This window comes from Triticum aestivum, chromosome 4A (genome assembly GCF_018294505.1).
Source record: "Triticum aestivum cultivar Chinese Spring chromosome 4A, IWGSC CS RefSeq v2.1, whole genome shotgun sequence".
Classification (NCBI taxonomy): Eukaryota; Viridiplantae; Streptophyta; class Magnoliopsida; order Poales; family Poaceae; genus Triticum; species Triticum aestivum.
The window spans coordinates 745712045-745735076 of record NC_057803.1 but is presented as its reverse complement, the minus strand read 5'-3'; the positions used below and the strand labels follow the sequence as shown (position 1 = coordinate 745735076).

The following is a 23032-nucleotide window of genomic DNA, read 5'->3' as shown; positions in this document are numbered from 1 at the left end:
TGTTCTTTGACAGGTTTGACTTTTGAGTTGACTCGCAGACGATGCTCAGCCAGTCCCCTGGGAACACCTGGCATGTCAGCAGGCTTCCATGCAGAGATGTCCCAGTTCTCACGGAGGAACTGGATGAGCACTTCTTCCTATTTGGAGTCGAGTGTTGTTGAGATGTGAGTCGGAGCAGCATTGGGACCAGTCGGATGAATATGAATCGGTTTCGTTTCTCCGGACGACTGAAATGCTGACTCCATGGCGGGCTTCTTGGCTCGCAACAAATCACTCAGGTCTGCAGTTTTCTGGTATTCTTGCAGCTCGACCACTGCCATCTGAGCATCGGCGATCTTAGAGCCTTTCTGAAAACACTCTTTTGCCTTTTTCCGATTGCCAGTGACAGTGATCACACCTTTGGGACCTGGCATCTTTAGCTTGAGGTACACATAACATGGTCGAGCCATGAAACGCACATATGCTGGCCTCCCTAGAATAGCGTGATAAGCACTCTGGAAATCCACGACCTCAAAGGTCAACTTTTGCTTACGAAAATTCTTGCTGTCACCAAAAACCACATCAAGAGCAATTTGGCCGAGTGACTCAGCCTTCTTTCCAGGAATGACTCCATGGAAGCTCATGTTGCTGGCGCTGAGTCTGGACATCGGAATGCCCATCCCTTTCAACATCTCTGCATACAAAATGTTCAAACCACTGCCACCATCCATCAAAACTTTGGTCAGTTGAGTACCTTCGACGACTGGATCGACCACCAATGCTTGCCTCCCAGGGGTGGCAATGTGTGTCGAATGATCATACTGGTCGAATGTGATGGCGGTCTGAGACCATTTCAGATAACTGGGCGTCGCCGGAGCGACCATGTTCACTTCTCGGTTGATAACTTTCAATCGACTTTTGCTTTCAACGTCAGCAAAAATCATCAGGGTGGAATTGACCTGGGGGTATCCACCATCACTATCTTCCTTGTCCTCAACTTTGTCCGACTCCTTTTCCTTATCCTTGGGCTGCTTCCCTTGAAACTGTTGAATCAAGAGCCGACACTGTTGAGTGGTATGCTTCGGGTAAATGAGTTTACCCTCTTCATCTTTCTTCGTGTGAATGAGACATGGTAAGTCCAACACATCATTCCCATCTTGGTCTTTTACCTTCTTGGGGTTCCACGAACCCTTGGGTTTCCCCTTGAACTTTCCTGGGGTCACAGCCAAGGTTTCTCCAGGGGCGGCCGACTCGGCTTTGCGCTTCTGTTTTTGACTGGAGTTCCCTCCGCCGGCTTCATTAGCGGCTGACTTGTACTTACCACTCCGGAGTCGATCCTCTTCTTCACCATTAGCATACTTGGTGGCAATCTCCATCATCCGACTCAGGGTCATATCTCCTGTCCGACCGAATTTCAAACTCAACTCTCTATTCTTGACACCTTCCTTGAAAGCACAGACTGCCTGGTGATCAGACACATTCTCAACTGTGTGGTGTAAGGTGATCCATCTCTAGATGTAATCTCTCAAAGTTTCATTCGACTTCTGTACACATGACTGCAGCTCTGTCAACCCTGCTGGTCGCTTGCAAGTCCCTTCAAATGTCCTGACAAACACTCGGGCAAGATCTTCCCAAGTGTAAATACTGCTGGGTGCTAACTGATTCAACCATGCTCTGGCCGAACCTTCCAACATAAGGGGCAAGTGCTTCATAGCTACCTCATCGTTGCCGCCGCCAATCTGGACAGCCACTCGGTAATTCTCAAGCCAAGTGTCAGGCTTGGACTCACCGGTGAATTTACCAACTCCAGTCGCCAACCGGAAGTTGGGAGGAATCACTGCGGCTCTGATGGCCCTGCTAAAACACTCCGGCCCTGAGACATGAACTCTGTTGCTGGAGGGAACATCTCTGTCATGGCCTTCTCAGTAAGCTCTGTTCCTGTCGACCAAACCTTGAACGATAATGGATCTCGCATCAAAGCCTGGCTCTCTGGGGTCGACTGGAAATCTTCGCCCAGCACTGTGCTGGCGTCTGTCATCTTGTTGCCGAGGAGCGTATGATCCACCCCTTGGGGGAGGGGTGGGCACTCGACGTCGATCATTGCGATCGAATCGGTGCTCATACGGCTCGCGGTTCTTGTACTGATCATCGCGCCGGCCTCCACGTTCCTCACGCCTCGGGGGCGATCTTGGACTATGGGCCGACTAGACTGAATTCGCAGCGACGGATCAACTGTGAATCCTGTTCCGTGACTGTGATACGACTGAATTTTGATCCCCAGCTGCCCGGAGTAAATCTCGGATCTGTTGCAAACCTCTACCTGCCTCCGACTGGGAAGGCTGGATCGATTCTGCTATACGGGCTGCAGCTGCTAAATTCCGAATCGGAGTTCGATATACCTGAGTTGGTTGTGAAAAGAGTTGACGTCGACTGGATTCTGGAACCCGTGATCGCGTGCGCTCGTCAAGAACTCGCTGGAGGTTCTCCAGTCGACTGCGCTCGACCAGGTTAGCCAAGCGCGCATCCTCCAAGGCACGAGCCTCGGGGGTTTCTCCAATGATAGGAGTGTGAAGCGCATCCATGTTTCGGCGGCGAAGTTCCTCCCTCTGCAGCGAAGTGAGGGGCTCGGGTTGGTACTCTTCGTGAGCTTGCGCCGGATCGCCTCCACCGTTGCCTCCGTCGGTGCGGGGGAATCTAGGAGGACTGCATGGTCTGTCGACCATCAGAACCTCTGCTGCCGGATCGCTGCTATCGCACTCGGATGCAGTCTCTGTGGAGCCAGTCGACAGATCGAACAGGCCGTAGAGAGATTCGTCGGGCTCGATTGCCGCAACTTGGGAAATGGCCGACTGGCGAGCCACCACATGCCTTACCCACCGCTGAAGCCTCGACCGACCGGAGCGCTTTCGCCGGCGGGAGACTAGGAGTGAGGACGGCACAGGAACCGACCCATACTGGGTCGACGGTTGCCGCAGGAGGAAGCCGCGGACGCACGCGCGAAAGTGCGTTGCCCCGCGGACGGGGAGCGCGTCGACGTCGAGAGGAGCCTCCTGAAGCCAAGCGGAGTCGTCGGCGACGAATGTGAGCGCACCGAGACGGATCTCGCGGCCCTCGACCAAAACTCCATCTGAAACCATGATGTAGGAGATCGAAAGAATCCCAACTTTTCCAACAAATCGCTAGAACACCGGCCCCAAGGTGGGCGCCAACTGTCGTGGTTCTAAGCCTGACAGTAGAATGGGGGGTAGGTATGGAGAGGCAAGATCCTAGCTATGGAGTAGTTGTGTACGCACGAGTTTTACGAGTTCAGGCCCTTCTCGAAGGAAGTAACAGCCCTACGTCTCGGAGCCCGGAGGCGGTCGACTGGATTATATGCGTATGAATTACAGGGTGCGAACCCTTCTACCTGTGGAGGGGGGTGGCTTATATAGAGTGCGCCAGGACCCCAGCCAGCCCACGTAGTGAAGGGTTAAAGGTACATTAAGGCCAGGCGTTACTGGTAACGCCTTACGTAAAGTGTCATCATGAACATAAAGACTACTTAATTACAGACCGTTTGGACACCGGGTAGTTCTTGAACTCCTGGTGGTCGAGTGGGTCTTCATGGTCGAGTGTCTTTGAGTCCGTCGAATGGAATCCTACCAGATCGACTGGAAGACAGTTTATTCTAAGGATGTCCTTGGGGGAGGGTATCTTGGACAGGTACCCTAGGTACATGACTTCATCAGCGCCCGGGTCTTATTTTGTTCCAATCAAATCAAGCCACTTATGCGGGAGCACGGATGGGTGTACGCGTGGGGCTCAGGCAAGTCTCGTCCACGCGCTGGCTGACCTGGGCAGACTTTCTACCCTTTCTCTAAGCAGAGAAGAACCCTCTCATTTGTTCTCTCTCAAGAGAATTAATTCCAAAGAACAAAAGCTGGAGGAAGAACATCCATGCTCTGACAGTATAAATTAATATTCCAACGAGCCGGCCATCTGCCACGGGGGCCATGAAAGCTGCAGCTTAATTTCTCTTTGGCACTCAGGTTTCCCCCGAGTTTATTAATAATCAGTAAAGTGGATCGGGTAAGTATTTTGCGTTGGAGACCTTATCCAATCCAAGATTGCTTACGAATCGACGTGTCGAAAAAGATACACAATTGCAACGCGCTGAAATTCAACAAGGGACTACTTTGGCACACATCCTGCTGCTAGTTGTTCTTTGTCTCCATAATGAAATCCATTATTATTATTATATATAGAAACCATTGACCAAACAGAAACAAGAAGTTCTCCAGGTCAAATATATGGACTCATATTAGAGCATCTCTAGCAGACCCCGCAAAAGGCCCCGAACCGCAAAATTCGGTGAGTATACGGGCTCAGCCTGATTTTCTAGCCAGAAAAGAGCACGTATACTTGCTCGGCCCGAAAAAAATTTCACCTACGGTTTCTGATCTGCCGCACTCGTTCTCGACCCGCAAACGAGTTTTACATCGAACAGCAAATGCGTTTTGCGGGTCGGGATTTTGTGGGGTCTGCTAGAGTTGCGCTTAGGAGCCCAAACGCAAAGGCCGCATGCTGACGGGCTGGCCCTCGCATTATACTGTATCAAGCTAGTATTGAGAGAATTTTTCGGTGCTTTACTGTTTGGAATATTTTTTTATTTTTATCTGATTTTTTCTTTCCATTTTATGAACAAATATGAACGACTTATTTTTAGAACATTTGAAGAAGAGCCAAAATGTTTTCAAATTTACAAATATTTTTTCAAATTTATGATTTTTGAAATGTGACAATTTTCTTAAACTTTCTATAACATTTTTTAAACATGAACCTTTCTTAGAAACTTGAAATACTTATTTGAAAATCCTGGCATTTTTAAATGTTCTGAACACTTTTAAATGTGAACATTTTATCAAAATTGTGAACATTTCTTGAGAACGCCAACATTTTTTTGAAATTTGCAAAGTTTTGTAAATGAGAACAATTTTTAACAAAACAACATACAACAGAAAAGAAAAAGATAAAACGAACAAGGAAAAGAAAAACCAGAAAGGAAGCACATAAAAAAAACTTCAACCTCCTATATGGTTCTCAAAACTGGCAAAAAAACGTGAGTTGGTTCCCATGTACTCTCTTTGTAAACTAGTATAAGACCATTTGGATCACTAAAGTAGTTAGTTTGGTGATCTAAACGCTCTTATATTAGTTTTAGGAAACTTCTGGAATATTCTGTCTAGCCTTCACTGGGATTCTTTTTCTGTTGTTTCTTTTGGTTTTCTTTTTTCTTTTTCTTTTTTGAATAATTCAAGAAATTCAAAAACTGTTTAATATCTTCAAAAATTGCTCTGAAGTAGATTGGCAATGGTACAATGTGAGTGTGCTAAATCGTTATATTAATTGTGTCCACAAGGGCAAACACAAGACAAATGAAAATATGTTTGAGCTGCTCGATGGCAGCAGGTGGCGAGCATAGATGAGTCGGCATGACCAACCACCAAGTAATAACCGACCATCATTATGCTTACTTCCTTTTCTACTAACATCATATGAAGATGCGTTTTCTAATCCCAGGCCGCCCAATCTCGCTGGGTGATGGCTTTTCTTCAGAATGATCTGGCACTTCTTCAGCATACTCCGACTTTTCTTCCTCGTATTCCGACTCTTCTGTAGAATACTCTAGGTTTGGGACTGATTCATAGTATAATATGCACGGGTACCTTTCCCACTTTGCAGGGTGCGTGCAAAAACTATCTTTATGAAACTGCAAAACAAAGTCATTATTTCTTTTAGCTACTTCAATATACAGTTAACAAACATGAAACAAAGTTGATTAAAACATACATGTTAAATTTAAACTCATGTGTGCAGGAAAGGCGGCACAAGAAGTCTGCTAAATGCTCATCAAAGTACCACCATATGGCAATATCTGCATTTTGTATGGCCTGTGGAAAATTTACAATTAAATTCCAGATAGCACTATGCCATAATAAGACAAGAACATGAAGAAAATTCTTGAAAGAAGTGATGACCATACCAGATTTTGATTAGGATGTGAAAGGAAATTCCGACAAAAAGTAAACCATGACCATTCATTCTCATAATATCCGGTCCCCCTCAGCAGCCGTAATCGCCACTTATAGAGGTATACCGGATTGAAGTCACGATCACATTCAGCGATCCAACCCCAGGTATACGGAGATTGTAGAACAGGTTCCATTGAATCATCATACTGAAACTTGATGTATCTATGCACTTCCGATATAAGTCCTTGTGGACTGGCGGATGACATCATGCAAGGGTGATTTCTGATGAACGCCTTGAATGTTTGAGATGACTCAGCACCCGATGGCATTTCCCTCATAGTTTTCAGCAAATGGGCAACATAAGCTATCTTTGCTTGTGAAGAATCCAGTTTCATCATGCACACCTTTCAAGTACTTTACCCAAAGCTTTAATGTCCTCCTTATATCCACTAGGGGTGAAATCCACATCAAGCGCATGCACATAGGGATCAATCATGTAAGTATCTGTCGATGGTACTTATATGATATTGTTGCAATCAAATTTACCAGCAAAACACTTGTTCCCCGTGTGATACAAGGATATCATTTCAAACAGTTTTTAAAATGTCTGTGTCCCCAGCTTACTTAACACAGATGTTAATCCCTTTGTCCCGAGCCATTCATTTTTGGACGGTAGTTCATTCATCCGGTACAAAAAGGACATATAGTCCTGTTGAAGATAGGGCCTGCATGAATTATTAATTAAATATATCATAGACCAACTATATACATTCTCCAACATATATAATAGCCATGTGCAGTCATGTATCTACTTACTTTCCGGGGCCACCACCATGAATCACAGGGAATGTTGTAATTGTAGAACCAGGGACAACACCTTCAAGTGATTCTTCCAAGAGCAATCTTCTTTGTTTAACCGCATCCCAACAATGAGCCCTGAACTTGAAAAGAATATAGTTGCCTTGCGAGAATGCTGAATATATGGCCGATTCTACGGTAGATTCACGAGTTACTTGAACGGATATAAGTTGCCCATCAATGCGAACGAACAATTGAAATTACATAAAATTCAAATAAATAAATAAATAAATAAATAGAAGGTCAATGGATATGTATGAACAAACCAGAGTATATGAACAACTGAAGAGCTCCTGGGCAAGAACTGAGAAGTTGCAATGAAAGAAAGTAAAAACAAATCAATAGGCAAGTAAATGAAACATGCAAACTTTTTTAGATCTATTGATCCTATGGCCAAATCAAGATGATACAACTTAGATCGCAGCTCACTCACTGTCCTTTGCAAAGGAACTAGCAGCGCGCAGAGAAATTAAGGGGGGAAATGAACTAGCTAGCTGAGCCATGGGTCCGTACAACATTTTTCGCTAGCTAGCTACACAAGGGGAAATGAAGAGTTGTGGTGGCAAAAAGTTTGACAAGTTGCTGCAGCTAACTCTGCTCATCCATGCTAATTAACCACAGCCATATCTATCTATCAGCCCAAATATCGAATTGAATTCCCACACATAGAACCAATCATACAGTACCTGGGAAGAAGAAGGCACGCCAGAGTTAACGCACTCCGTGTCGTCCGCTCCGACCAGCTCCAACGGCGCCCCGACCAGGGCAGACTTTCTTCCCTTTCTCTGAGCAGAGAAGAAGCCTCCCATTTTCCCCCTCGAGAGAGAGGTAATTCCAGGCTCTTCTTCAGCTCCTCCTTAAGCAGTTGATCAGTAATTCCAAAGAACAAGAACTGGTGGAAAAAGGTCCACGCTTGGTGTGTAAATTATAATATACCAACGAGACAGCCATCTGCCACGGGGGCCATGAAAGCTCCAGCTTAATTTCTCTTTGGCACTCAGCTATCCCGCGAGTTTATTAATAACCAATAATAGAGTGGACCTTATCCAATCCAAGATTGCTTACGAATCGACGTGTGGAAAAAGATATACAATTGCAACGCACTGAAATTCAACAACGGAGTACTTTGGTACACATCCTGCTGCTAGTTGTTCTTTGTCTCCATAATGAAATTGTTCATGGTGTAATTTGGTTAATAGTCTGTATGATCGGCCAAATTAATTTAAATGAATGTGGTCGGGTTATTCGTTCATACATATATCTACCCTTGTTGTTTAATTCAAAATGCAGGCGTGGTCATAGTCCAGTGCAGATGACACATCAGGAGATCAGGTGCACTGAAGCTATTTACCCAGAACAAATATATGGGATTTTGCAAGGATTAGCGGCTATTTGGACAAATTCTCGTACGCTGGGCTAAACTGTGGTTGCTAAGATGAAGGATTCTTGCATGAGCTATGGAGTCACTTATGAGAAGATGCAACAATACATGATGAATGATCAATCATTCTTAGCCGGTGTGATTAGCGACCTTGCCGGAGTATTTTATTATTTTCCTTGTAGGCTCAAGGGTATTTATACGTATGTGTATAACTTGGGCTGTGATTACGATGTGGCCGGAATATTTTATATATTCATATAAGGCAAAGGGTAGTATACATGGTAACCGAATCAGATCCTGATCGGTTTAGTTTTGGAGTTCTATACTTGTACGACAAGTACTTATGTATACGCCAAGTCCCGAGTGACTTAATAAATAGGCCATGGCCGATTGAGAAAAACATCAATCGATCTATCAACAAATACATTACTTTTTTACGTATGTCTTTTTCTCTATCGTTCTTCTCTGCCGAGCCCTAGCAACCCTAGGGTTTGGTAATCTTTGCCATTTTGCGCTGAAAAGCGGCCGGTTCTCCTCCACGAAAGCGAGGGATCTTTGTTGCTTTGCTCAAAAAGCAATCGTTCGTCGTCATGAAAGCACGACAATTATCTTGGTGTTGCGCGGCGATTTTCCGTGCCTACACAATTGGTGACTCCGCTGGGGACGAGAAGAAGAAGAGGCACACGATGAATACCGAGTCCAGGAATGGGAGCGACATCGACCCGGAGAGCGTCATCGCGTCACACTGGACGATCTGTCTGAAGATGATCGGCGCGAGCTTGAACAAGAGCTTAAGAAAGAGATGGCCGAGCGACTAAAATTAAAGTTGACTGGATACTGCAAGACAAGGATCGGCGTCGTCAAGAAGGTACATGTGCCGAACCCTTCAGATTCGATCAACGCCAAGGTAAAAAAGTCAACGGAAGAAATTTCCCATCTAATTGATATGTGCGTAGCTACCAAGTATGATTCTGATATGAAAACTACGACACACACAATTACTCAATCAGTAGCTAATAGAATTGAGGAATTTAAGGAGCAGCTTCACAAAGATCTTGAAAATATTTTACCTAGTCATGTTCGGTCGTTAGTGCTGCAAATCAACGATGATTATTCTGAGAAAATACTGATTGAGAATAGTGGCTTCACTAGTAATAATCATACACCTGGAGCATCGGCTAATAACATTGTGCAGCCCCATGTTCCTTCAAATAGTGATCAAGGTGGCCGGAACTATGAGAGCAGTTCGGCTAATAATTTTATGCCTAGCATAGCTACTCCTATTGTCTCAACTTTGGTTCCACAAAATCACAACAGCAATAACCGAAGTGCTAGTTCTAATTCTAGTTTGCAACAACTTTTTTATGCAACTTTAGAATATAGTACACCACCGCTATTTACTGTCAGTACTGGGATTCCGTGCGGGCCGGTACCCGATTCATATTTTAATGGGTCTCCATTGCAAGCATCACAAGCTCAAATTTCTTTGTCGGAGTTCCCATCACGTGCTAGCGTTCCATCTGTTCCACAAACTAGTTCTCTACAGCCGAATGATAGTTTTAAGGATAAGCTTGCTAGTATACTAAGAGAATTCGGTTTAGAACCTAAGAGTAAAGCACGCGCATATCAAAAACCATACCCTGATTACTTTGACTCGACACCATATCCTTGTGGTTTTAGAATTCCAGATTTTATTAAATTTATGGGGGAAGATGGTAGATCTACTTTCGAGCATATCAGACAATTTTTAGCCCAATGTTGTGATATCGGCACATCGGATGTTTATAGGATTAAATTGTTTCTGTTGTCTTTGTCCGGTATTGCATTTACTTGGTTTACAGCGCTTGCTCCTAATTCTATTTCAACATGGGCACAATTGGAGCAAAAATTTCATGAGTACTTTTATAGCGGTGAAACAGAAGTTCGCCTTTCAGATTTAACTATGGTTAGGCAGAAATATAATGAGCATGTTCATGATTATATTAGGAGGTTTAGGGATGTCAAAAACCGATGTTTCAGCTTGACCATAGCCGAAAAGGATTTAGCCGATCTTGCCTTTTCGGGTCTTATTGCTCATATTAAGGATAAACTAGAAGGGCAAGAATTTTTAGATGTTAATCAAGTTTTGCAGAAGGCTTTGGTGCAAGAAAACCGGACTAAGGAGATTAAATAATATAGCCGGTTTGAAGATAATATTGATAATGAGAAGGATAATCATGTAGGTAATGCCTTTGATTATGATAGTAATTCGGCTAGTGAAGTTGACGTTAATATATGTGTAGCCGAATGGATTCCAGCGTCAAAGTCAAAACCCTTTGCATGTTCTGCTTTCAAGCCCACGCCTGCTAGAAGAGATGAAACAAAATACACTTTTGATGTTAGCAAGTGTGATAGAATTTTTGATATGTTACTGCAAAATAAAATAATTAGAGTGAGAGAGGGCCATGTAATTCCACCTCCAGAAGAGTTGGGTAGACGAGCTTATTGTAAGTGGCACAATTCTTTCTCTCATGCTACTAATGATTGTAACATGTTTCGTCGACAGGTGCAATCGGCCATTAATGAAGGACGATTGGCATTTACAGAAAGTTCTAAGATAAAGCTTGATAGTGACCCTTTTTCCATCAATGTGGACGAGCTTAAGAGTAAGAAAATGCTTATTCGGTCGGATCAGACCGAATCTGCAAGAGAAAAGAATGTTATTGACGATAGTGCTCCTCCAAGGATGATCAAACCAAAAAATCCAGAAGTAGGAGTGTGGAAAGTCAATGGAAGAAGGAAACAAGCTCCAAGACCAAAGCCGACAGTTAGCCTGTTGTTGAAAAGTACACCTCACACAAGGCAAGCAATGTGTTTAATCAGCTTGGAGGTAATAAGTGTCCTAGATCTCCTTCTAGAACTACCAGTCATCAGCGACGGCAAGGAAATTCATATGACCAGCAGATGTATTTCAAAATGGATCCGACATATGGGGGATGCGCACCTCCTATTTATCCATGGTTTCCTCCGTGGTGTTTTAATCCTTGGGTGCCATATCCTACAAGGCCAATGTGTTATTCTCGACCAGAGTGGATTCCAGCAGGGCCAATGTATAGGAAATCATTGCATGAAAAAGGGGTTCAGTTTAATCAGGAAGTGAGACCACGTGATGGCAATGTAATCCGTGGTAATGATGACATGGTGGTCCTGGGAACTTCAAACTCGCCTAGGAGGCACAATACAAATGGCATAATTCATAGAGGTGATAAGAAGTTTGTGTGGGTGCCGGTGAGGCATGCTGAATCTAAGTCTATACAAAGTTCAAATGATTCGGATGCTTCTAATATTATGAAACTTAGCGAACACCAATCGGATGCAAGTGTAGAGAATAGTCCAGAAACAAGAGACATTGATGCATCTAAGTTAGAGGCTAAGGTGCACACACGTTCAGAGAAGGAAGTTGTACATGGTAGTACTAATGAGTCGGCTGATGCATGTGCCGATATATTCACTGGAGGCAGTGGGCAATATGGAACTACGAGTACCTATGATCAGTGGATGATTTCTTCGGCCAACAACAAAATATTTGCTCCCAGAACAACAGTACGACAGTATAGGCCAAGAGACTCGGGGGGCAGCAAAATTATTTCAGCTGCACTAGGGACTAAACCAGGAACTCGGTGGTGTCCCATGGGACTCACACACACTAAGAAATGGCGTGTCCAACGACTACGAGCATTTAGAACGAAAGAAGAGATAGCCGAGAAGAATCGCTTGTTCGATCGACAAAAACCAATGGTGCCGAAGATGACATGGATGGAGAAGCGTGTTGTGGAGAAGTTGCCAAAATCTCCCAATGGAAAATATTCAAAAAATTACTATCCTAGCATGTCAAAGGAGGCTTGAGATAATGTGGCCGATATATTATTCTAAATATCGCCCTAAGAAAATTTGGCTGACATATTATTTGAATATATCTCCAAAGAGGAAATTGGCCGGTGTGCTATTTGGACATCACCCTTCAACAAATTATATGGCCGCCGAAGTTATCGAAGCCTTCCTATGGAAATGTGATAGTGTTTTTGGTGAATAGAATTATACCAAAAACAAGGGGGCATGTGTTCATGGTGTAATTTGGCTAATAGTCTGTATGATCGGCCAAATTAATTTAAATGAATGTGGTCGGATTATTCGTTCATACATATATCTACCCTTGTTGTTTAATTCAAAATGCAGGTGTGGTCATAGTCCAGTGCAGATGACACATCAGGAGATCAGGTGCACTGAAGCTATTTACCCAGGACAAATATATGGGATTTTGCAAGGATTAGCGGCTACTTGGACAAATTCTCGTACGCTGGGCTAAACTGTGGTTGCTAAGATGAAGGATTCTTGCATGAGCTATGGAGTCACGTATGAGAAGATGCAACAATACATGATGAATGATCAATCATTATTAGCCGGTGTGATTAGCGACCTTGCTGGAGTATTTTATTATTTTCCTTGCAGGCTCAAGGGTATTTATACGTATGTGTATAACTTAGGCTGTGATTGCGACGTGGCCGGAATATTTTATATATTCATATAAGGCAAAGGGTAGTATACATGGTAACCGAATCAGATCCTGATCGATTTAGTTTTGGAGTTCTATACTTGTACGACAAGTACTTATGTATACGCCAAGTCCCGGGTGCCTTAATAAATAGGCCATGGCCGATTGAGAAAAACATCAATCGATCTATCAACAAATACATTACTTTTTTACGTATGTCTTTTTCTCTATCGTTCTTCTCTGCCGAGCCCTAGCAACCCTAGGGTTTGGTAATCTTTGCCATTTTGCGCTGAAAAGCGGCCGGTTCTCCTCCACGAAAGCGAGGGATCTTTGTTGCTTTGCTCGAAAAGCAATCGTTCGTCGTCACGAAAGCATGACAATTATCTTGGTGTTGCGCGGCGATTTTCCGTGCCAACAAAAATCTATTAAAGATAGAAACTATTGACCAAACAGAAACAAGAAGTATACATCCTGTGAATAGGACTTATTCATCCTACATACCTCAAACACTTCACATAAAACATTTGAACAAAGTTAATCAAGCATTTGAAAAATGTTAAATGTGTATAGAAAAATTGTTTCTCATGTGTACGAAAAATACATATAAAAAAACCTGTAATGTGCATCGGAAAAGATGATGATGTATTTGAAAAATGTTAATCAAGTATTTGAATTTTTTTATTCTTGATAAATATGTATCTCATGTATACAGAAATGTATTAAAAAAACAACGCGTATGAAAAATGTTGATCATGTATCCGAAAAATGTAACATACATTGAATATAATTAGACAGAGATAATATTTTACAAAGTTAGTTCTGTATTCAAAAATAGTTTAACATTTACATAAAAAATGTTCCTGATGTATATGGAGAATATACATTGTTTGCGCAAAAATGTTAATTCAAATTTGAACTACATGCACACATATGCTCTAATGCATATAAATTGGTTGAAAATTCAAATATGCGTCCTTGGTTGCATGCTTAATTAGATCTCATGCAAGAAATGAGAATTAATGTCAAACACCCTGCCACCATCACTCGGCCACAAATATTGAGATATATATACCTGGTTTTTAAATTCTAGTAAATCCAAAGCTCGTCTGAAATTCATGAAACTTGGCATGCTGTCATGGAGCGGCATCAATATGCCGTGGTAAATTTTTTGTCCCATTTGGGGCAGGTTTGGGGATATGCTTCTCACAAACCAGAGTTTCTTACAACAAGCCCGATGGTTTTGGTAGGGAACGTTTCACCTTTCTGGACGAAACGATATGCATTGCCTCTTCTTGATTTCAATTTTTTTTTCTAGTGTCAACATAGAACAATAGGGGTGTTGTGTCAATTTTTGGGATTTTTAGGGGTTCGCTTGGACATTTTTATACATTAACTGAGTTTTCTATGCATTCATGTGCATAATTCAAATTTGAACTATACATGCACACATATGCTCTAATGCATATAAATTGGTTGAAAATTCAAACATGTGTCCTTGGTTGCATGCTTAATTAGGTCTCATGCAAGAAATGAGAATGAATGTCGTCAAGCACCCTGCTACCATCACTCGGACGCAAACATTGAGATACCTGGTATTTAAATTATAGTATAAATCCAAAGCTCGTCTGGAATTCATGAAACTTAGCATGCATGCTATCATGGAGCGGCATCAACATGCCGTGGTAAAACATTTGTCTTATTTGGGGCAGGTTTGGGGATATGCTTCTCACAAACCAGAGCTTTTCACAACAAGCCTGATGATTTCGGTAGGGAACGTCCCACCTTTGGGGACAAAACGATATCCATTGCCTCTTATTGCTTTGACAATTTTTCTCGTGTCAACATAAAACAATAGGAGTGTTATGTCAATTTTTGAGATTTTTCGGGGTTTGTTTGGATATTTTTATGCATTAATTGAGTTTTTCAATGCATTTATGTGTATAATTCAAATTTTAACCATTCACGTGATGCCACGTGTCTTGATTTTAATGGCTATAGGTTTTAATGGCTCTTGATCGCAAACGTTTTAGAAAGAACACCCGTATGCAAAGTGAGAGCAGGATTTGTGCATCTCTTCAACACAAACGGTTGTTTTGGATGACCCGTGTGCAACCACTTTACAGACAATTTGGTAAGATTTGCATCTGTCATATTGGGTATGTTGTCATTTGTCAAACTGGAAAGATTATCATTTGTTGATCTAGTAACATTGCCATTTGTCAACCTTGTAACACTGCAATTTGTCAAAATATGAAGCTAAAAATCACTAGCAGTATCTAATTTTTATAACTAAAATTCAGTAATTAAGCATAGATGGAGGCGAGGAGGCGTGTTTAGCCGGGCGTGCAGCGGGCGGCGCAGTTCCCGATACAGCTTTAATGCAGACGAGGAAGAGGGTAGCGGTTCCCGAAATGTTGAACGGCCAATAATGCATCCTCCTTCAATTAGCATCATTAATGCATGAAGGAAGTAATGGGAGGAGGACCGGTAAAAGAGGCAGCACAATGTGAATGCAACGCAGTTTGCACTCATATAAAGGCGCCCCTCCATTCCAATGCATCTACCACACCGTACGCACCTAAGCATTTGCCTAAGCACCCACACTAAGCGCAAAACTGCTCACTCCAGACCCATGGTGGCGATGCGTGCGAGTGGCCAGCGGCTGTGCCAGACAGTCCACAATGCCGGCCTGTAGCATGGCACCGAGGATCGTCTCCAGACGATGTTGGCGACCTGCTGGTGGATGGCGCCGTTGACGCCAGCTACGACTCTGAGTTGGACCAGATGATCGTTGCCACCACCAACAAGTTCGCCGTCGTCAAGAAGCTCGCGGACGACATTGCCGTACTCCTCCAGCCCGCGCGCCCGGGCTCCTCATTGCCAGCCACCCTAATCGGCCTCCATGGTGGAACCTCTTTCAAGCATTGGTGGCCCTGCGACTGCCCGCCGATGCCACGAAGAATGTCCACCTGGAGGTCGCGCTCGCCGCGAGGCGCCTCACCCTGCAAGAATTTGTCGACCTACACATCAACGTGTACGAGCAAATCGTGTACATAGGTATCTACAAGGCCAGTGAGGATGCTACAACGTTGGACTTCTTCAACCGGCTGGAAGCCTTGGATGCCTTTGCTGAAAAGCACCTTGACCTTGCCACAAAAGCCGTCGGTGGGTGGCCCGGCGCACTGAGTTGAGGAGGATAAGGTCGTACATTGATGGATGCATCTTTCTTCTTGCCTCCTTAATTCTTATTGTGTTATTGCATTCTCATTCCATTCAATACAGACATGTGTGATCCCTTTGCCTAATTATATGCATCACTGTAACTAGTACTCCATCTTGTCAATTTATAAGTTGTGCTACCAGTGTTTGGGGCCGGCACACGACACAATAAGCACACGCACGACGACACATACAGAGAGGACATCGAGCGGTTCCAATGGCGATTTGTCAAAATATGCAGCTAAAAATCACTAGCACTATCTAATTTTTGCAACTAAAATTCAGTAATTAACCACATATTTCATTCATAGATTAAGCAGTCGTGCTTAATCTATACAAACAGTTCAACCGTTAGGCGCCGCGGCGCCCTCTGCTCGTGTCCCTCAGCGCGCTCGGGTTGTGGACAGCTTTTCCTTGCGTGTTCAACTACTATATGCATATATATGGTTGCTCGCCGTTGAGGCGACCGCGGAGCGCTCTGCTCGCGTCCCTCCGCGCACGCTCTGCCAGCGGTTGGGCCTGCGCACGATCACGTCGGGGGCCCCATATGCATGTAGTTGCTCCGCGCGCGTTGCCATGTGATGCAGTTACATGCGGCACGATGGAGTTACGCGCTGCGAATTAGAACTGCCATCAGACGTGCCGTCCGGCCTCCCCTTTAATTCCCGCGGCCATTATAGCCTTAGTCCCTTCAACCTTTCGATCGCTCCCCACAACACAACAAGCACATCACGACGACACATAGAGAGGGGATGTCTAGCGGCACTCCAATGGAGTTCGGCGAGCATAAAGTGGAGACCCACGCAAGGGAGACAGATCTCTCGGTTGTGTACACTATCGACCCGGCTGTGGTGGACGACTACATCAACACCGTTGAGCAGTTGCTTTCTAGAGACAAGTACAAGGTGGTCGACATCGACTTTAGTACACCGACGGTAGTCCCAACATAGATTAGAAGGTTGCCGTCGCCCAGTTGTGCGTGCGCCATCATGTCCTCATCTACCACTACTGCATGGTCAGAGAGCCTTGCGACCGTTTCCGCAGGTTTGTCAACAACACCAACTACAAGTTCGCCACGGCGGAAACCACCGAGGATGTAAAAGCGCTCAGTGTTACGGGCTTGGCCTACGAGAACCTTGTCGAAATCCGTGACCACTACAGGGTCTGAGGCAGCACGAAGAAGGACTCCCTGGTCGAACTCGCCTTGGCCATCATCGACCCATACTACAAAAAGATGAAGTAGGACGCCTAAAGAACAAGTGTCGTATCCTAGCACAGGGCCTGGGTGCGGCGACTGGATGAACCTCACCTCAGGTTCGTGGCCAAGAGCATGTACACATGCTTCGAGATGTACAGGCGGATCGTTGATATGAGGAAGTGCCTCGTTACCCAAATCAACAAGCCCGGAACGAGCCACAAGCAGAGCAAGCGTCACAAGAAGTAGATGATGATCAGATGATCGTTTATGCTAGTTAATCAGGCATGTAATATGTATTTTACTTTATTGATGTGTGGAAGTGTCATGTGTGTAGTAGCCACCTATGAAATTATGCATGTAATAGTTTACTTTGGTGTGTGCAAATGCCATGGTTGTAGTTGCCACCTATGTAATTGGATGTTTAATTTGGTTAATCATGCATGTAATATATATGTTGTTGTTCTGTATGCAATCCCATCGCACAACACACACGTCTTTTTAGCATTAATCGTCTGTGTTATTATCGGTCTTCGCACACATTTCTGATTACAGACCTGTTCGCAGCGTATCACACATATCTTGTTAGATTGAACCGTTTATGTTCTCTTGTCTCAACACAAATAGTTCATCCGCGTGAACCGCATGCCGTATATCGCACACACCTTGATTTGGCTGACCGTTTCTTTTGTGTTGCATAATCACAAATAATTCATCCTAGTCAACCGTATGATGTTTATCGCACAAACCTTCATCTGGCTGCCCGTTTCTTTTGTTGCTCCTCGTCGCAAACGGTTAATTGCACTAAAATCTGAACCCTGTTTGATGCATCCGTCATCGCAAACGGTTAATTGCACTAAAATCTGAACCGTATTTAATGCATCCGTCATCGCAAATGTTTTGCACCTTTTTTGACGGTTTTTTACGCCACTGTTTGTGATTAATGCATCGCACACAGTTTCGTCAAAATACCTCTGATCGTAGTGTCGCGTTAGTAGCATCCTGCAGTAGTGTGTAATCGTCATCATTCACGGGAGATGGCTTTTTGGGGATAAGTGCGATAAAACCCGCATTAATACTCTACAAGCTAAGATCCTCATTGTAGAAGTCCAAAAGCAGCTTATAGAAGTCATATTTGATAATATATCAACAAGACTTGTGACAACCACCATTGAAGCCATCGGGTCCCTGGGCCCTTCCAGATGGCATATCCTTAATAATCTCATGAATCTACCAAACTACGGTTTTGTTAGGTTGGTAATCACTCTTTGGTTAATGTTTTACAAGTTTGGTTATCATAGCTAGTTCCGTGCCATTTCAGTACTCTATTCATAGCAAAATCACACCATCAACAAATTATGGAACCCACCATAATATGCAAGACACATTTAAAACATAAACAACAAAGTAATGTACTAATAAGTAGGTACAAAGGTCCTAGTAACATCTTATCGACGATTGATTTTTCTATTTGATTATATCTAGTCATCAAGACCGCTATCAAGATATTTTTATACCATACACTTTATAGATATCAGTAAAAATATTAAAGGATACACACACATATGCACTGTAAGACATGTAATTGTATCCTTCCTTATCTCTCAAATTTAATTGGGTCTAATTTAACCATGCCTTGAGATGCAATGTAAAAACTATAACAAATTATACAATAAAATTTAAATTTATCATAATTGATTATATGTGATTGTGAGTTGATAAAAATAACATATAAACCAATACTGGAGTTTACTATAAATTATTATATTTATTTTGACTTGGCCTTTTCGGGCCGACAATGTGCCCTAAAACAGCCGACCAATCCACAAACAATTGACTATTAGCATATAATTTTCTAATAAACAGTGCCACTTCTAGAAAAAAAGATGTTCTGCAAAATATAAAAGTGCAGTCAAGCAAGAAAATGAGAGGAGAAACTATTTTGGCGCCCCAACTGAAGGGTGGTGCTCCCATCTGTGGCGCCCAAAGACATTACTGCACCGAGGGTTGACGACCTCAAGTGGCCCGTCCACGCCGATGGGAGCATCTATTGGAGGCGGAGGGGCCGCCCTACACGACATCGGCTCACCTCCCTCCATATTGGCTCCATGTTGTTCTAACACGTCGCTCTTCCAGAGAACCTGGACTTTGATCCGTCCTTGTACGCTGTCTGGGAAACGAAGGACGGCACAAAAACTGCCTCGTGGCCATGGAAATGGAATACAGTATCCTGCGGGTGTGGTTCAGGAAGGAGGACAAGTCCCGGGAGCCGCAGTGGGAGATGGATGCTTCGAAATGACATCTGCTTCGAAGCCAAGTAAAGAAGGTTTGCGATGTGACCGCCAGCGTCGTGCTGCTCTCCATGGCCATAGAGAGTGTCGCCATCCATTGTTATGCCTTTCACCTCAAGAACGCCCTCCAACCTAAGTTGCAATTGGAGGCAGTGTTCTTCACATCCAGTGGATGTGTGTGCCCTTATTGATGGGGCGTGGCCATGCCATGAAATAGGGGCGCACCTATCCAGTGGATGGGTTCTTACAGTCAAGTTACACTCAGTGTACTCTCAAAACATTTTCTTTGAGTTCCTGAAGCTATTTGTCCAATTTGGGCCTGTGGTTTCCCTTATCTGCTGCTTTAATCAACAACTCGAACTGCGGCAAGACAGTGGTCTCCAGTTCATGGAGCTCACGTGCCATATCCACTCCAAGGTACGTTGAAGCATTAGAAAGGAGCTTCTTTAAGGCCGGCAATGCAGCCAATTTTAAGCTTACGCTTAAGGTAGCACTAGCTAGCGACACTTCCATCGGATTTTAGGGTCTATTTTTTGGTTGTATTGGCCTAGGGAGGGAGTTGTGTTTGTTCTGTGGATGAAGAGATCTTGGGTGTAGAAAGACAAATTATGGGAAACAGGTAAAAGAACAGACTTCTAATTTCTGGAAGCACTGATGGGAAGCACAAATTATGGGAAACAGGTAAAAGAACAGACTTCTTTTTCGGATTTGTTTTAGTGTGGAATTGCCTGAATATATTGAAATACTAGGACTGAAATTATTTCTGGAAGCACTGATGGATGAAAAAAACCTGTTGAAGTAGGAAATCACGAGTAAAATTGGCAAACTCCAATGGTGACAAGAAAAAAGAAATGCGCTGGGAGATCCGATCTGTAGACAATGGCAAAAAAGTAAGCACACTATTTTGAGGGTGGAATCTAACCTGAATAAATAATAGAAGAGCAGTAAAAGTCCTTCTGGATCGGAGGTAGAAACAACCAGTGAATATAGCAATGGTAAACACATGTTGTTGTGGAAAATCACAAGATAGATTAGCCTGTTGCAACATGGAAGATAATATAGTAAAGGGGTAGATTTGTATAGAAAAACAGAGGAGATTAGTTGTGAGCTTACACGGATGAACAAGTAAAAAGCAGCAGTTCAACAAGGTAATAGTGTCAAATATCCCGGGGAATTCTACGGTTCCACGGTGATTTTTCTATCCCTGTCTCACTTTTCATGCCTATCCCACCAGCTGATCACCTACGTAGCCTTCTACTGTCTGCACACTGTCCTCTGCGGGATCATCATTTCCGGTGGCCACCATCTCCATCCGGTTGGCCTCCCCTTGACCGGGTTTTCCCGGTGGCCTGTTGGGCATGCCGTTGTCTTCCACAATTGAGGAAACGACTAATTTCACATCTTAGTTCACAGCAGAATTGGTCCCAGAAGCCCAAACAATAGACTGAACTTCACTAAGCAAATGAACGAATGATTCATTTCCTTTTTTCTTCTAAAACAATCATTGGAAAAAAAAATGAATGTCTTGCTTTCCTGTTGCATCCGGGAAGCTCACAGGAGCTCCTCCACCTTGTGGTCAAACAAAAAATGAGCCCCGTGGCTCTCTTGCTTGCTTCGTTATCTTGGCATCACCGTATGTCCAAATTGTAATTCTGCAATCCATGAGCAAAGAAGGAAAAAATTTGTACAAGCATGGTAAGAACTAATGGGTTCTTCGCACAACATGGAACGAACAAGGAAAAAAGAGACGGAAATTCAATTAATGATGATCAGCAGGCAATTCAGATTCAGAATTAAATTACTACTATGGCGGACTGAGTTTCACAAAGATTTTCGAGAATCACAGACAAATTAAAGCCATTCTGAATTAAAAATAATAATTCTGCTGCCTTTCGCAAGATTGTAGGAGATAAGATGTGTGTGTGTGTGGGGGGGGGATCGGACCTTTTTTTAGCAGTCAACGGGGGGCGATCGCCCACGTGAACTCATTTTTGTATTAACTAGCAAAAAAGCCCATGCGTTGCAATGGAAAAAAATACCACACTTCCCTAACAAAGTAATCATGAATGAAGACCTCAATGGGTCCACGTGCACTCTATCTATGTTGCCGCTTACCCTCCTTCCCACCCTTGTCAACGGCGGCCTCGGTGCTCACAGTCACAACTCGCTTGAATGTGGCCAATTCTAATGTGTCTCTCCTCTCCGTGTAAGTTGAGAAATCTACTTTTTTCACCTGGAGGTTTTACCGACTCGTGCATGCGTGGTTATAGATGGTTTCTTTCTTCTTCAAACTAATTTTGTTGAGGCGTTGATTTCTAACCCGATCTACACCGGTACGAAAGAAAGATGGATTGTTCGCTATTGATTAATATTGTCCCCTAAATAGCATTTAATTTTTTTAACAGGTAAAAGAACATCATATTCAGATTCTACACATTTTTCTAATCAATTTCCATATATATAATGTCAAAATTGGAGTTAGGGTTTAGAAGATATGAATATTTTTAAAAAGTATTAGAATCACTTTTTTAAAATATTTAAGAGGTAAAATAAAATCATATTAAGATTCTAGTCATTTTTCTAATCAATTTCCGTACATGACATGTCAAAATTGGAGTTAGGGTCTAAAAGATATGAATATTTTCAAAAAGCATTTGAGCCTGTCAAAAAAATAGATGGATGGCAGGTTCATTAAATAAAAGATCAAGGTGTTTTCCGGAAAAATGTGAATCCTTTTTTCACTTAATTTAACACCGCTGGTTCATTAACTAAAAGAGGAGGGGGTGTTTGAAAAAAAAGGAAAACGAACCATTTTTTGCAATTAAATTTAGGATTGTGGGTTGAATTCTCATAAACAGAGGGACTTTTCTACAAAAATGATGACGTCGTACGCCCAAAACCGATAGCCACTTTATTAATAGATAAAGATAATAAAAGAGAGGGGGTCAGTTATGGGGCGGGAATTGGACCTTGTTCGGTGTGGGGACAGTTCGGCTCACGCGGTGGTCGTCCGTCCCAGGCGCCGAGCTTGCACAAGCTCATGTGGTAGCCCGCTGATGCGGCCTCTATGATCACCCGCAACTCCAGAATGGGGGCCACCCGCCATGAGGACCGGCGAGGCCCGCATCCCGACCACCGCTATATTCGGGGCCTCCCTCATTGTGGCGCTACTCCAGTTGGCACTTTTGTCTCTCAAAAAATATAGATTTCCCGCTCAAACGTGGCTATTGGAACGGTTTTGTAGGCTACTAAAATCTGGCAAATCGGATAAATTTCCCTGGGACAGTTTTTGTTAGGATTAACTTAATCCATGCTTAAAAAACACGACTGCTAACTGGCAATTGCCGCGGGTTGCACCCCCCCCCTTGTGGAACAGGCACCTGTTGCATTGCATCCCTTGTAGCACTATATAAATATATGGACTATCAATAAAGATGATTACACATAGTCATCATTACTTTTCTTGGATATTGTCTCTCGTTTTACTTTGCAACACGTTATCAACATGATCTACTGAGAGAAGAATGCAAGGACGGAGGCAACAACTCCAGCGAATTCCAGTAGTGA

General features: G+C 43.4%; 1 long non-coding RNA gene across 1 annotated transcript; it reads right to left on the bottom strand.

Moving 5' to 3' along the window:
- Window positions 1–5295: 5295 nt before the first annotated feature.
- On the bottom strand, window positions 5296–7721 carry LOC123088551 (uncharacterized). The gene is made up of 5 exons (XR_006441933.1): window positions 7535–7721; window positions 6807–7152; window positions 6002–6715; window positions 5809–5909; window positions 5296–5728 (listed from the first exon to the last, which is right to left on the bottom strand). It is a non-coding gene; the product is annotated as an uncharacterized lncRNA (long non-coding RNA).
- Between the last annotated feature and the right edge of the window lie 15311 nt (window positions 7722–23032).